The following is a 14,839-nucleotide window of genomic DNA, read 5'->3' on the forward strand; positions in this document are numbered from 1 at the left end:
TTAGATTGATTAAGATCAAAATAGATATTTAGTTTAGGTAATTATATGTTTTTGATTCAGCACTTAGCATATCTTGTTTGAATTACTGGTTTTTTTGAATTGGGATTGTTTTGGCTTTTGTTTTAGCCCAGCCAGCTATAAAGAGGGAAGGAGAAAAAGGGGTCCTTGAGTGTTGGGTACATGTTTGGTTGCTTACTACTATTTGGGACTGGTTGGAGCATAACACTCCAAAAGTCTTCTCATATTTGGTAGAAGGGGCTGCCTCTTGGACAGAGTTTTTACTAAAGATCTGTCCTTTGAATAGTGTGGACAGACTTTTGGTGATTTTTCATGATGAACTTAAGGCCTTCTACTGCTATATTTCTTCATTTTACATAGAAGATTTTACACATAACATTAGAGAGACAGAGCTGGAGACACAAAAAATATTATCAGCAGCATTTCTTTTAGCTTAAAAATATTTAGAAAAGGCAAAGCCTTAGAGTTCTTTCTTTTCTTTATTCCAATCTCTTCTCTAGGATTTATGGGTTTGTTTCTGGGCTTCTTGATTAGCTGCTGGTATTTCTGATGTCGTCGAGTTTATTGCTGTGTTCGATAGAGTGGGGTGAATCAAAATCGTTACTGCTGTTTTATCAATTTTCTGCGAACTACGTAACCATCTAAACCATGTAATACTTCAGCCATGATTGAAACGAATGATAGAAGTATTCTTGAAACTGTTTTGCTATCTATGTTGACTTATTCTTGAGATCATAAATATTGAATCTTGTGGTATTCATGTTTTAATGTTGAATCTGTAACATTTACTCAAATTTGAAGTTGTTTGTGTTAAAATTCAATTTGAGACGCTCATTATCATGTGAATATGTGAAGTCCTTTTCGATTCGAAAACATTGCTTGATTTTGAATCTGTGAAGAATATCTGAAAGTTTTCGATTGTGTTAGATATAACTCTAAGATCTGAGCATTTTTGTTTAAGTTGAAGACTTGGTTAAAAGAATAAATGTGTCTCAGTTAGTAGAAAGAAGGCATTGTCTATATATTTTGAAGAAAACATTTGGTTCTAGCCTCAACTTCTTTTTTTCTTGGTCAAATGCCTCATTTTTTGACTTGTTTATTAGAAGTGAAATTAATTTTCTTAAATGCTTGAGGATGTTTGAGTACGTAAGGTCCTTGGTGTCAAGTATGTTTGCTCTTCAAGAACTGAAAAGAGCACTGTTATGTGCATGTGTTGTTGTCAAAAAGTATTTTTAAAAAGAAATTATTCACTGTTATTTCTTCAAATTTCTTTTTGTGATTCAGAGCATGATGATTTGGTTCTTTTTTTTTTTTGGGGCTGAAAAACTGGAAAAGGACTTGTAAAAATTAAGGTTGAAAAATGAGAATTAGTGATGGCAATAGTGATGTATATTGGGGCACGGTGTGGGGTTGGGAAACTTTCATAAATACAAGACCTATTAGAGTTATTTTACAAACTACAACTAATTTAGATATTACAAATTGTGCAACTAAAATTTTTACATGTTATTCCATTTATACCACAATCAAAATTGTTGCTAGGAATACAAAGCTAAAAACAAGGAGATTTTCTATATTAGTGGTTGCTTACCCCTTTTGCTTCCATCATCAGTAGCATGCTTACTCCTAAGATATATGAATGGTGTTGCTTTGCCTCATGAATTCCAATCCAACTATCAGTTCGAAGTCATCTATGATCACCACAAGCAAGTCGAATTTTCCTTCATAAGGACCCAGCTTCACCGGCACTCCTTTAGTTATTCTACCCATTGGCTGAAGCGGTGAGTTGATAGCCTTGACACGACCTCTACCCTTTCCTACGACTAGACCGAGGCACTCTAACTCAGTGGAGGCTAAGCACCAAATATTACGGTGCCTTCTTGAGATATCTTGGAAGGGCGAAGTAAGGCTAAGCAGCTGATGTCTATGCGGTTACTATCATACATGGGTATGGTATTGTTGTTTGTGTTTTTTCCTGGATAATATAATAGTATTCGGTTGTTTGTGATATGTATTATTTTTTGAATGTTTGGGGTGTGTGGTTGGTGTTTAAAGATAAACAGGTTATGAAGGTTCCATATATGCCATATTGTATATAGAATTAATAATCGTGGTAGTAGGTTGAGTGGCAGAGTATTGGTTGTATGGAGGAGTGATTGAATGTTTTTAATAGGGTGAGCATTTGACATATCCATACGGTTTATAGCATTTGTTCGGCCCAATTGGGCCCATATTTGTTGAACGTTTAGGCATTGGAAGAATAGATGATTGATTGTTTCATCACTTTGTAAGCAGATTGTACAAAGGTTAGAAGTGGTGATATGTAATTTATAAAGATGAGTGGCAGTGGGTAGCCACTAGTGAGAAATTAACCACAGAAAATGAATTATTTTAGGTAGTAGTTTTAATTTCCAGATCCAAGTTGATGAGTAGTTCTTATGTGTGCCAGCTAACTCTTTATAAAGAGATTTTGCTGTGATTGTCCTGAAGAGGTAAGTCCCCATATTATTTGGTCGAATGATTGTAGGTTAATTAGGGGCGGTATATATATTTGACGAATTAAGGTTAGAGTTTATATAGGTAGGTTGAACGGCAAAGTTGTAATGTTGATCATATTGTTGGTTATATGTTAGACTGGCCATGATAATTAGTGTAACGATCCAACCAGTCGTATTGAGTATTATAACCCCGTTATCCTATTTACTGCTCAATTTATGCCTTATAGTTGATTTATAATTTATCGGGTTAGTTTGTTCGGGTCCGGAAGGATTTTGGAGTGAAATAAGACACTTAGTATCATAATTGAAAACTTAAGTTGGAAAACTTGATCGTATATTCACTTATATGTAAACGACCTCGGAATTGAATTCTGATGATTTCAATAGTTCCGTATGGTTATTTTGGACTTAGGAGCGTATCCGAAAAATTATTTGGAGGTCCGTAGTAGAATTAGGCTTGAAATAACGAAAGTTGAATTTTTGAAAAGTTTGACCGGGGGGTTGGCTTTTTGATATCGGGGTCGAAATCCGATTCCGGAAATTGGAATAGGTCTGTTATGTCATTTATAACTTGTGTGCAAAATTTGAGGTCAGTCGGACTTGATTCGATAGGTTTCGGCATTGAATGTAGAAGTTGTAAATTTCATAATAGACTAAAGTTTCAAGTGAGTTCGCACAAGACCCAACTTTGAACGAGAATATATATATATATATATCGAGTTATGTGATGAACTATCCATCAAATGAAAGATCTTCGAGTCTAGTTTCTAACGCTTCAAACCGTTCGTCATTTGGACATTCCTACAAGAAGTTATGACTAAATTACCAATGTCTAGAAAAGTGCGATTCTGCGATCGCAGAACCATTATGCGATCGCAGAAGTAGTTATGCGACCACAAAATGATCGCAGACCTGTCCAGTGAAGCCCATTTCTATGCATCGATTTTGCGGTGTATTTTGCGACCCGCATACCTATTCTGCGGTCCATTATGCGACCGCAGACCTACTTTCGGAGGGTTAAATTTTTTATTTTTATAACCCGAACCCATTTTGATAAATAGGCTTTGGGACTCATTTTGGAGCAAAAATCTGATATTTTTTAGAGAGAAAGGAGAGTGTTCTAGAGAGAGGAAGAAGCTGAAGTGCTTTGTTCATCAAGATCTTGTTCAAGCTTTGAAATCAACAAGGAATATTACAAGATCTTCACCCAAGAGATAAGGTTCTAACCCCTAGTCTTCAATTTCGAGTTTGGGTAAAGATGGGTGATTAAGAGTATGATTCTTGGATGTAATAGTATTATTTATACAATATATACGGGTTGGAACACCACGGGGCTGGACTGGCCATAAACTGTACTGAGTGACCGAATAATTGGTGACCGGTATCCACAGGAGGTCTTGCTACTGAGATGTCATATTCCTCATATCATGCAGTATTGATCTATTTCACTTGTACTGAGTTTAACTATTGAACTTGAAAGCATGCCTACATTTCTATACCATTATTTTTACTGGACTGTACCTGCGGAGCTCATCATTTCTTTCAGCCCAGAGGTTAGTCTTGCTTCTTATTGACTTAGGTGTACTCATACTACACTCTGCACCTCGTGTGCAGATCCAGGTGCTTTCGAACACGGAGATTATTAGATTTCAAAGTACTATCAGTTGGAGACTATCAAGGTAGCTGCTTGGCGTCCGCTGACCTTGTCTCTCTTTCATTCAGTTATTGTACTGTTTTATACTTTCAGGCATTGGTTTTTATCAGTCAAACATTGTATTCACATTAGATGCTCATGTACTCAGTGACACCAGGTTTTCGAAGTGATATATTTGAAATTTTGAGATTTCTTCCGCTGAATTTAATTATTTTGTTTTCAAATTTAAAAGAAATGGTGGTTTATTGGGATTTTTGGCTTGCCTAGTATTGAGATAGGCGCCATCACGACAGGTGAGATTTTGGGTCGTGATAAGTTGGTATCAGATCTCTAGGTAACATAGGTCTCACGAGTCATGAGCAGGTTTAGTAGAGTCTTACGGATCAGTACGGAGACGTCTGTACTTATTTTTGAGAGGCTGCCGAACCCTTAGGAAAATTTCACTTTCTTGTATTCTATCGTGCGGAATTGATTTAGTTTGAAACATAACTCTTTGAATTCCTTCCACGCATTCGTATGCGCACATGAGCGATCGGTATCAGCTGTGCATCGCCGGCTTGTGATTCCATGAACGATGTTTAAGATGTGTATTCCGTGTTCTGGTGATGGTCCAGTCTGGAGGACTTGAGGCCAGGTTTAGACCGCAGCTTAGGTTCGGTAGCTTCAGTTGTAACATGTATATTTGGACTCATATGTCCGGTAATGTCCCTACGAGTGGCATTTGTGGCTCGATGAGCGGTGGAATGGCTTTGTGATGAGTATGATGTAACTGCGGGATGTGTTAAGATGATTTGAATGTGATGAGAAGTATTTTCTTGAAATGTAAAGGAAGGCCATGGGGTGCTTTATTTTCGTTTTGATGTGACATACAATCTTGAGTGTGAATATTTTGAAAGATCTTTCACGTTGTTAAATTTTGGGGAAAATTAAATTCTCGTGTCTGGTTAATGAGTTTCGACAGAAAGATTAAGTGATTTCATAGTAATTGTGGCTGCGAAAGGGTATAACAAGATGCCAATTTGAGATTAAGCAGGTGGGTTATCTCCTGCGCAGTAATCTATGTAGGTGTGTTCCTTATAATGTGAATAAAGAGTTTCTTTTCTCCCAGCGGGGTACATATGTTGAGATTTGAGTTTGGATTAGTTGAGAAAGTTGATTTGACCATCACGAGAATGAAGGCGAGCTTAGCAGATGAATTGAAGTATTCTATGGTTTTGTGTTACCTAAGTTTGTGAAGAATTTTTGTTGAAGTGATTGTAGTATTATGGCAGTAATAGAGTATGGATATTGTGAGTTACGGAATGTTTAGTTCTATGGCTTTGAGCCAAGTGGGGGAGCCTGCTATTGACAATTTGATTTCATGGTTATGTGTTAAATTTTAGTTTTGCTCGGAGACATACTTGTGAATCAGTTATGACTTGCAGAGATGGAGATCGAGGATGACTCGAGTAAGGAAATTCTTGAATGCAGGTTACATGGCACTTTATATAAATACGGAAACCATGGAATAATTAAATTGTTATTTTGAAGAACGTAGTGCGCACGAAGTATGAATTTGATTGGTGGTGTTAAGGCATGGTTACTTCTTTAGGGGTTGTTGTGATAATGGGGCTTGTGCCTTTCGTCCCGTTTGGGCGGTGCAATTTAGATTTGTGGGTGACTTTCGAAAGAGTTCTAATGGATTCAAAAATGTATATGTGTCGATTGAAATTTTTTCGAAATTTGTATATTGCCAGAATCAGCTATATATTTAGATGAATATTATAACTGCTCGGTAATCCCTGAGAAGGATGCGCATTTCAAAAGGTGCATTGTGTTTTGATTTACGGATGTCGTTGGTATTTCAGTACTCACCTGGTTGATAGACTGCTAATATTCAAATTATTTCTATGTGGCACGGAAGAATTATGAAAGTATTCCTCGTGGGATGATTGTGCATGAAAAATGTGTTAGTCATTCGAGTGCTGGAGTTGGGATCAGTTACGGTGATTCATGTGTTCGATGAATTTGGAGACCGGAGTTCTCAGAAGTATATTGTTTTGGGGTTGCGACCTATTTGAGGTGACTATTTTATTTAAAAATCGGTGGAGGCACTAGTTGCGTTAATTATTGGTGATAGCTATGCGCTATGAGTGCGCATATATGTGAGGTTTGAGCCCATGTGCGGGCATTAGAGCAAGTATTCATACTCGGAAGAATGCTTAGGCTATTATATGCCTAGAGTTGACTGTTAAGCGTAAAGTTACAATGTTTCTCATATTCGTACCTTTGTTGAGAACTATCTGGGCTATACTTGAGGTTACAAAGAAGACGATTCCCTAAATAAACGAGGTAATTACTAATTCTGCGTAAAATTACCGATTTGAAGTGTGATAGCAGACTTTGCACATGCTTGCACTATAGCGTGCTATTTATACCAGTCCAGGAGCATGAGAATCTTATTTCATTATCATATACAAGTGTTTAATTGCTCATGTATGATATGATGGGACTGGAGGCTTGTGACCATGTCAGGAGATTCATATTATTGGCACGTGAGTTGTTCGTGCCGTGTGTGAGAATTTTATTTCTATGATAATTTATCAGATTCATTAATTTTCTTCCTCTACAATTGTGCATATACGCCTACAGTTATCCTCTTCACGAAATTTGAGGAGTTGGTTGTAACATTGCGGTTATAATGGTGCTTGTTGAACTTGCAATACGGTTCTCTTCCTTGAGACATCTCCCATATTTGGGTACACAGATTGCGCAGTTGTGGTTGGAGTTATATTGATGTGGCGTGTCTGTGGGATAGTTGTGTTTAATAATATAAGGTCATCGAACCTAGAATGGGTACTATCATGTTTGATTATAGTATATTCGGAAGGATAATATTGAAAGTCGGCTTAGAAATTTGCTATGATTCTTGTCGAAGGAGAGGGAGCTCCACAACTGGTGGATCTGATGAATGGTTACAAGTTTCTGTATGTTTCTTTTATTATCAACAGTGGAAGAAGGTGTTGGGATGAGTTTTTGTTCGATATGGGGTTTAATGCTAGTACTTGGTTGGTTTGGAGTAGTTACTGTGATCAGGAATGGTGCTATGAGCGGGCGAGTTGTGTAATATGCTGGATGATTATATCCGTGATTATAGTTATAGATCGATGCAGCTTGTTCAGACTCATACAGTGTGTAAATGTAAGATTTGTGTGTTGAAAAGAAATTGTGAAGGTTGGGAATTGAATTCCAAGGTTTTTGGGCTAAGGCTGAATTAAGGATTTCCAGTTGTATTGTGTTGTCATGCCTATGTGGAATAGGGTAACGTGGGATCACCCCCGGGTATGCGCGTGGTAAGATGGAATAGTGATTTGATGACTTGGAACCACTCTTGGCACGTTCGAGGACGAACATATGTTTAAGTGGGGGAGAATATAACGACACGGCCGGTCATTTTGAGTATTATAATCCCATTCCCCTATTTACTGCTCAATTTATGCCTTACAGTTGATTTATGACTTATCGGGTTAGTTGGTTCGGGTCCGGAAGAATTTCGGAGTGAAATGAGACACTTAGTCTCATAATTGAAAACTTAAGTTGGAAAAGTTGACTGTATATTCACTTATGTGTAAATGACCTCGGAATTGAATTCTAATGATTCCAATAGCTCCTTATGTTTATTTTGGACTTAGGAGTGTGTCCGGAAAATTATTTAGAAGTCCGTAGTAGAATTAGGCTTGAAATGGCGAAAGTTGAATTTTTTGAAAGTTTGACCGGGGGTTGACTTTTTGATATCGGGGTCGAAATTCGATTTCGAAAATTGGAATAGGTCTGTTATGTCATTTATGACTTGTGTGTAAAATTTGAGGTCAATTGGACTTGGTTCGATAAGTTTCGGTATCGAATGTAGAAGTTAGAAATTTCATAATAGACTAAAGTTTCAAGTGAGTTCGCACAAGACCAAACTTTGAACGAGAATATACATACATATATATATATATATATATATATATATATATATATATATATATATATATATATATATATATATATATATATATATATATATATGTGTGTGTGTGTGTGTGTGTGTGTGTGTGTGTGTGTGTGTGTGTGTGTGTTCTAACGCTTCAAACCGTTAGTCATTTGGACATTCCTACAAGAAGTTATGACCAAATTACCAAAGTCTGGAAAAGTGCGATTCTGCGACCAATTCTGCGATCGCAGAACCATTATGCGATCGCAGAAGTAGTTATGCGACCGCAAAATCTTCGCAAACCTGTCCAGTGAAGCCCATTTCTAGGTATCAATTTTGCAGTGTATTTTGCGACCGCAGACCTGCTTTCAGAGGGTTAATTTTTCTATTTTCATAACCCGAACCCATTTTGATAAATAGGCTTTGGGACTCATTTTGGAGCAAAAATCTGATATTTTTTAGAGAGAAAGGAGAGTATTCTAGAGAGAGGAAGAAGCTCAAGTTCTTTGTTCATCAAGATCTTGTTCAAGCTTTGAAATCCAATAAGGAAATATCACAAGATCTTCACCCAAGAGGTAAGGTTCTAACCCCTAGTCTTCAATTTCGAGTTTGGGTAAAGAAGGGTGATTAACAGTATGATTCTTGGGTGTAATAGTATTATTTATACTTACCAATAAGGTTTGTGGAAAGATTGTTGAGTTCAAATGGGTAAAGATTGAGCTAAAAATGGTAGAAATCTTCAAAGACTTTAACTTAAGATTTGAGGGTCGAGTTGATGTCGGAATTTGGTAAAATTTATATGGTTGGACTTGTGGTTAGATGGGCGTTCATATTTTATATCTTTTGTCAGGTTCCGAGATATGGGCCCCACGGGCAATTTTTGAGTTAATTTCGGTTTTTTATTGGAAAATTAGTATTTTCGTATGAAATTATTACAATAATTGGTATTGAGTGAATCGAATTGATTGTGGCTAGATACGAGGCTTTTGGAGACCAATTCTCGTGGAAAGGGCATAGCGGAATAAATAATTACACAGTTTAAGGTAAGTAACACTTCTAAACTTGGTTCTGAGAGTATGAATCCCTGAACTTGGTATGATATGAATTGTTTGGAGGTGACACACACGATAGGTGACGAACATGTAGACGTGCACCATAGAAAGTGTGTCTTGAATAATCGTGTGAAGTAATAAAATTAAATAATCATGCGATTATCTTAACATGTGGCACGTGTTGGAGAAATTAAGCTGAGGCTAGTAATAAAGATCATGTTTAGGCTATGTGCCGATAGTTTAGGACCCATGGGGTCGTGATGCTGTTGAATTAATTGTTCTAAAATATACTTTTTACACTCAGTAATAATTGTCCATTGTGAGGATATTTATGGGATTAAGCTGCGTAACGCAGCAGGCCATTTGGCTTTATATATGTTATTATTAAAGTGATCGGGGCTGCCCGCCTGCAGCAGGCCAGGATGGCTTTATACATTATTATTGTTCTGGATCGGGGCTGCCCGCCTGCAGCAGGCCTTATTGGCTTTACTATTTTATGGATCGGGGTTGCCCGCCTGCAGCAGGCCTTATAGGCTTTGTTATTATACGGATCGGGACTGCCCGCCTACAGTAGGCCATATTGGCTTTATATCATGCTTGGGCTGAAGGAGCCCCTACGAGAGTCTGCACACACCCCAGTGAGCGCGGTGGACTTATAGCGCTTGGGCTGAAGGAGCCCCTTCGGACTCTGCACACTCCCAGTGAGCATAGATGATTATATATATGTTGGATGGACTTCCCAGGGCATGGACTTGCCTTACTTACTGCTTATATATATATTTGGGATGGATTTTCCCAGGGCATGGACTTGACTTACTTATTTATGTTGTAATGAATTTACCTGGACATGGATCTTGTCCGTATCATTTGCATTTGGGGATAAATTATCTCAGGGCTGGATTGGCCTTATACGGTACTGAATGACTGACTGTCAGTCGATGTGTATATATATACGGGTTGGAACGCCCCGAGGTTGGACTGACCATAAACTGTACCGAGTGACCGAATAATTGGTGACCAGTATCTACATGAGGTCTTGCTACTGAGATGTCATATTCCTCATATCATGCAGTATTGATCTATTTCACTTGTACTGAGTTTAACTGTTGAACTTGAAAGCATGCCTACATTTTTATACCATTATTTTTACTGGACTGTACCTGCGGAGCTCATCATTTCTTTCACACCAGAGGTTAGTCTTGTTACTTATTGAGTTAGTTGTACTCATACTACACTCTCCACCTCGTGTACATATCCAGGTGCTTTCGGACACGGAGATTGTTAGATTTCAGAGTACTATCAGTTGGAGACTATCAAGGTAGCTGCTTGACGTCCACTGACCTTGTCTCTCTTTCCTTCTGTTATTGTATTGTTCTATACTTTCAGGCAATGGTTTTTATCAGTCAAATATTGTATTCACATTACATGCTCATGTACGCAGTGATACCAGGTTTTGGGAGTGATATATTTGAAATTTTGAGATTTTTTCCGCTGAATTTAATTATTTTGTTTTCAAATTTAAAAGAAATGGTGATTTATTGGGATTTTTGGCTTGCCTAGTATTGAGATAGGCGACATCACGACAGGTGAAATTTTGGGTCTTGACAGTTAGTAGTGGACTTTCGATAACATTTCTAAGCGTGATGTTTGGTCCTAACCAAGGTTCATTCCAAAAGTTAATTTGTCGACCCGTAGCAATGTTGCAAACAATTCCTTTTTGGCAAAATTTCCTACTGAATTGGATGGCTTTCCAGATTTGTGAAGATTGATTTGGGTTGACAGAGTGGATGTATTTAGCGATTAATAGTGAAGCCCAAAGTGAGTTTGGGGATTTAAAAAGGTTCCATGCTAAGTTTTCTAGTAGGGCAGTGTTCTTGATGGCCAAATTTTGGATGCCCAATCCTCTTTCACATTTTGGCCTTTGAACGGTGGTCCACTTTATGAGGTGTATTTTGTTTTTATATATGTTTTTCCCCATAGGAAATTACGTTGGTAGCGGTTCATTGTGGATATGACTTGCTGTGGGATTTTAATGACTTGCATGACATGATTAGGGAGAGTATTTAAGGTAGATTTAATGAGAGTAGTTCGACCTGCCACGGTAAGCATATGGACTTTCCACTCCGCCAATTTTGCTTTAAATTATCAAGGATGAATTGAAAGTTAGATCTTGTGGGTCTTTGCGTGAAGAGGGAAACTCAGGTATTTCCCAAACTATACTCCTTCTTTCATACTAAAGGAATCTAGGACAAAGGATTTATCATTATGTGTTACATTTTTGGAGAAGAATTTTTTGGACTTTGTATAATTAATACTTTGTTCGGACTTTTATGTGTATTGGTTAAGAGTATCTATAATGGAATGTACACTCGTATTGAAGTTAGTGCAATATCATCGGCAAACAATAGGTGAGAAACTTTTGGGCCACCTCTTGAGACCTTTATAGGCTTCCATTGTTTGTAATCCACGACAGTGTGTATTTGTCGCGATAAATGCTTCATGCATAATATGCAAATGTAGCGTGATAAGGGGTGACCTTGACGTATTTTTTTTGTTGGTGTGAAATACGGTGTGGGGTGACCATTTAGTAGGATAGAAATGGTAGTATTACTGATGGAAGACATATCAGGTTTATTAATCGAATTGAAAAATTAAAGAAATGTAATGTTTCTTTAATGAAACTCCATTCCATCTTATCAAAAGCTTTTTCCATATCTAGTTTCAGTAAGAAATTTGTTTGTTTACCTTTTTTTTTCTAAAGGAATGTAGAATCTCTTGGACTATGATAGCATTGTCCGACACACATCGCCTTTTTAAGAAAGAAGACTGTTCAGGGCTTATTATTTTTGTTATAATAGGTTTGAGTCTATTAACTATTATTTTAGTAATTATTTTATAGATAGTATTGCAAAGGCCAATTGGCCGGTATTGAGTAATGGAGGATGTGTGTTTGACAATGGGAATGAGATATAGATAAGTCTTATTTATTTGTGATGGTATATGTTGATTTAGTGAACACCTGATCACAAAAGGAGATGACAGAATGGGCAATTTGGGCCCAGTAGGTTTGATAGAAGTAAGGGTGTAAGTCGTCTGGCCTTGGAGCTTTGAGTGGTTGAAATGAGATTACTGCCTGAAATATTTCCGTTGTGGTAATGGCAGAAGTCAGTTTGTATTGATCCGCAGTAGTGATTGTATTACATGGAGGTGCGGGGTAGTATTTTTTGGAATGGTTGTGAGTTATTGTAAATAAATTTTATAATAATGTTGAATCATTTCATTAACTTGGGATTGTTCTGGAATCCAATTAGCACATGTATCCTTGAGAGTTGTTATTCAATTTCTTCTCCTTCTTTGAAGAGTGGTGAGAAGGTAGAATTTGGTGTTCGCATCTCCTTGTTGAAGCTAATTTACACGGGATTTTAGTCGCCAAAAGTCTTCTTCAAGATGTAGTAGTTCATTATAATTGTTAATAAGATCAACTTTGAGGTATTGAAAAAGGTGTTTGTTGGGTAACTAGGGGAGGATTGAATACCAGAAATTCCGACTGGTAAATGTTTTTGTTCCATTCTTGAACTTCTTCTGTGAAATCCTCTATTGCCTGTAGTAAACCCTTATTAGGAGACCAGTTATGAGTAATTATGGAAGAAAACTGTGGATGTGAGGTTCAAATTATTTCGAATCTAAAAAGAAATTTTCCGTGGAATATGTGTTTTAATTTAATTAATAATGGACAATGGTCGAAGTATGTTCTAGGTAGATGTTGTACATTTACTTCTGGGAATAATTTAATCCAGTCATAGTTGCAAACAAACCTATCCAATCTTTGTAGTATCCTATTTCCTAGACAGCATTTGTTGGTTCAGGTATAATGACTTCCTTTATAACCTAAGTCAAGTAACTGACAATAATTAAGACATTGAAGAAATTTATCGCACCTATTATTGCTAATAAGGTTGCCTCCAAATTTCTCTGTTGCTCATACGACTTCATTAAAATATCCTCCAATTAACTAAGGCATGTTAATAGTGTCATGTATGGTCATTAGGTTAGACCACAAATTTGAACGTGCATTTAAATTTTTTTTTGTATATACTACTAAAATCAGCCAAGTAGTAGGGTTTGGTGGTACCTTGTCACGACCCAAAATCTAACTAGCCGTGATGGCACCTAACCTCACCCGCTAGGTAAGCCAAATAATAACAATTCGATTCAATTAATATTTAATTGACTCTAATACACTCCCCAAGAACTGGAAGTATAAATCATGAGCATTTAAGATTAGAATTTACGATGCTGGTATGAAATAAAAATACGTCATCTGTATGAAGTATACATGAATAGATTAAAAACTCTAAAGCTACCATGAACAAGAGACAACAATGACTGGAACACAAGTACATCTTCAGATCCAGCTCCTGCCGTACGCAGCTACATCAACATCAGAAATCTGCACGCAAGGTGTAGAAGTGTAGTATGAGTACAACTGACCCCATGTACCTAATAAATAACAGACCTAACCTTAGGTTGAAAGTAGTAACGAATTGGGACAAGGGCCAGAGTCCAACTCCAATACCTAATAACATCTTATAACAATACAATTTAAAGCAGCACAAGTCATAACTCAATAATAAAATGCTTAACTCGTATAAATATTTAGAAAATAAATATTTTCTTTTCAATATAACAGTAAAATTTAAATATTTTGCCGAAAGTCACCAAAACTATGAGTAAGTCTGAAATCTGTGATTTTTCTCAAAACTTTAACGACAGATAAGAAATATCATTATCAGATGGCATGAGAAAAAAAAGTACTTCTATTTAACTACATGTCAAGTATGCATGTCTTATGCAATACAACACAGTGATGAACTCATGTACTCACACTCTCAAAGTACTAAATCTCACAGTACTGTATATGACCAATCCAGCCTAGGGAAGATCCATCCCAAATATATATACATAATAACTGACATTCACTCACTTAGTATTGTACATGGCCAATCTATCCCAGGGAACTCCATCCCAAATATAAATGTATAGGGCAACTCCATGCCCAGGGAACTCCATCCTAAATATAATGTTTAGGGAAACTCAATGCCCAGGGAGATCCATCCCGAATATAATGTATATGGCAACTCCATGTCCAAGATATCTCCATCTATATATATATATATATATATATATATATATATATATATATATATATATATATATTAACTCCATGCCCAGGGAACTCCATCCCAAATATAATATTCATTGCGCTCACTGTGGGGGTGCTGACTCCGGAGGGGCTCCTTCAGCCCAAGCGCTATAATAAGCCAGGTCCAGGCATAAATAAATAAAAATATGTTGCGGCGTGCAGCCAGATCCCATAATATTCTCACAATTATGCCCTCGGCCTCACTCAGTCATGAATCTCTCTAGTCTCTCGGGCTCACAATGTCATAAAACTAGCTCAAAATGATGATATGATTTATCAATAAATAACAACAAAGGCTGAGATATGATATGCAATGAATGAATATGACTGAGTATGAAATTACATTTTAAACATATAATTCGACAACAGAAATGACCTCAGTGGGTCCCAATAATACCAGCATTTGCATACGCATGATTTCTAACATGAATCACAGCTCAGTTTCTCTAACACATGAAA

Source organism: Nicotiana tabacum, chromosome 21, assembly GCF_000715075.1.
Source record: "Nicotiana tabacum cultivar K326 chromosome 21, ASM71507v2, whole genome shotgun sequence".
Lineage (NCBI taxonomy): Eukaryota > Viridiplantae > Streptophyta > Magnoliopsida > Solanales > Solanaceae > Nicotiana > Nicotiana tabacum.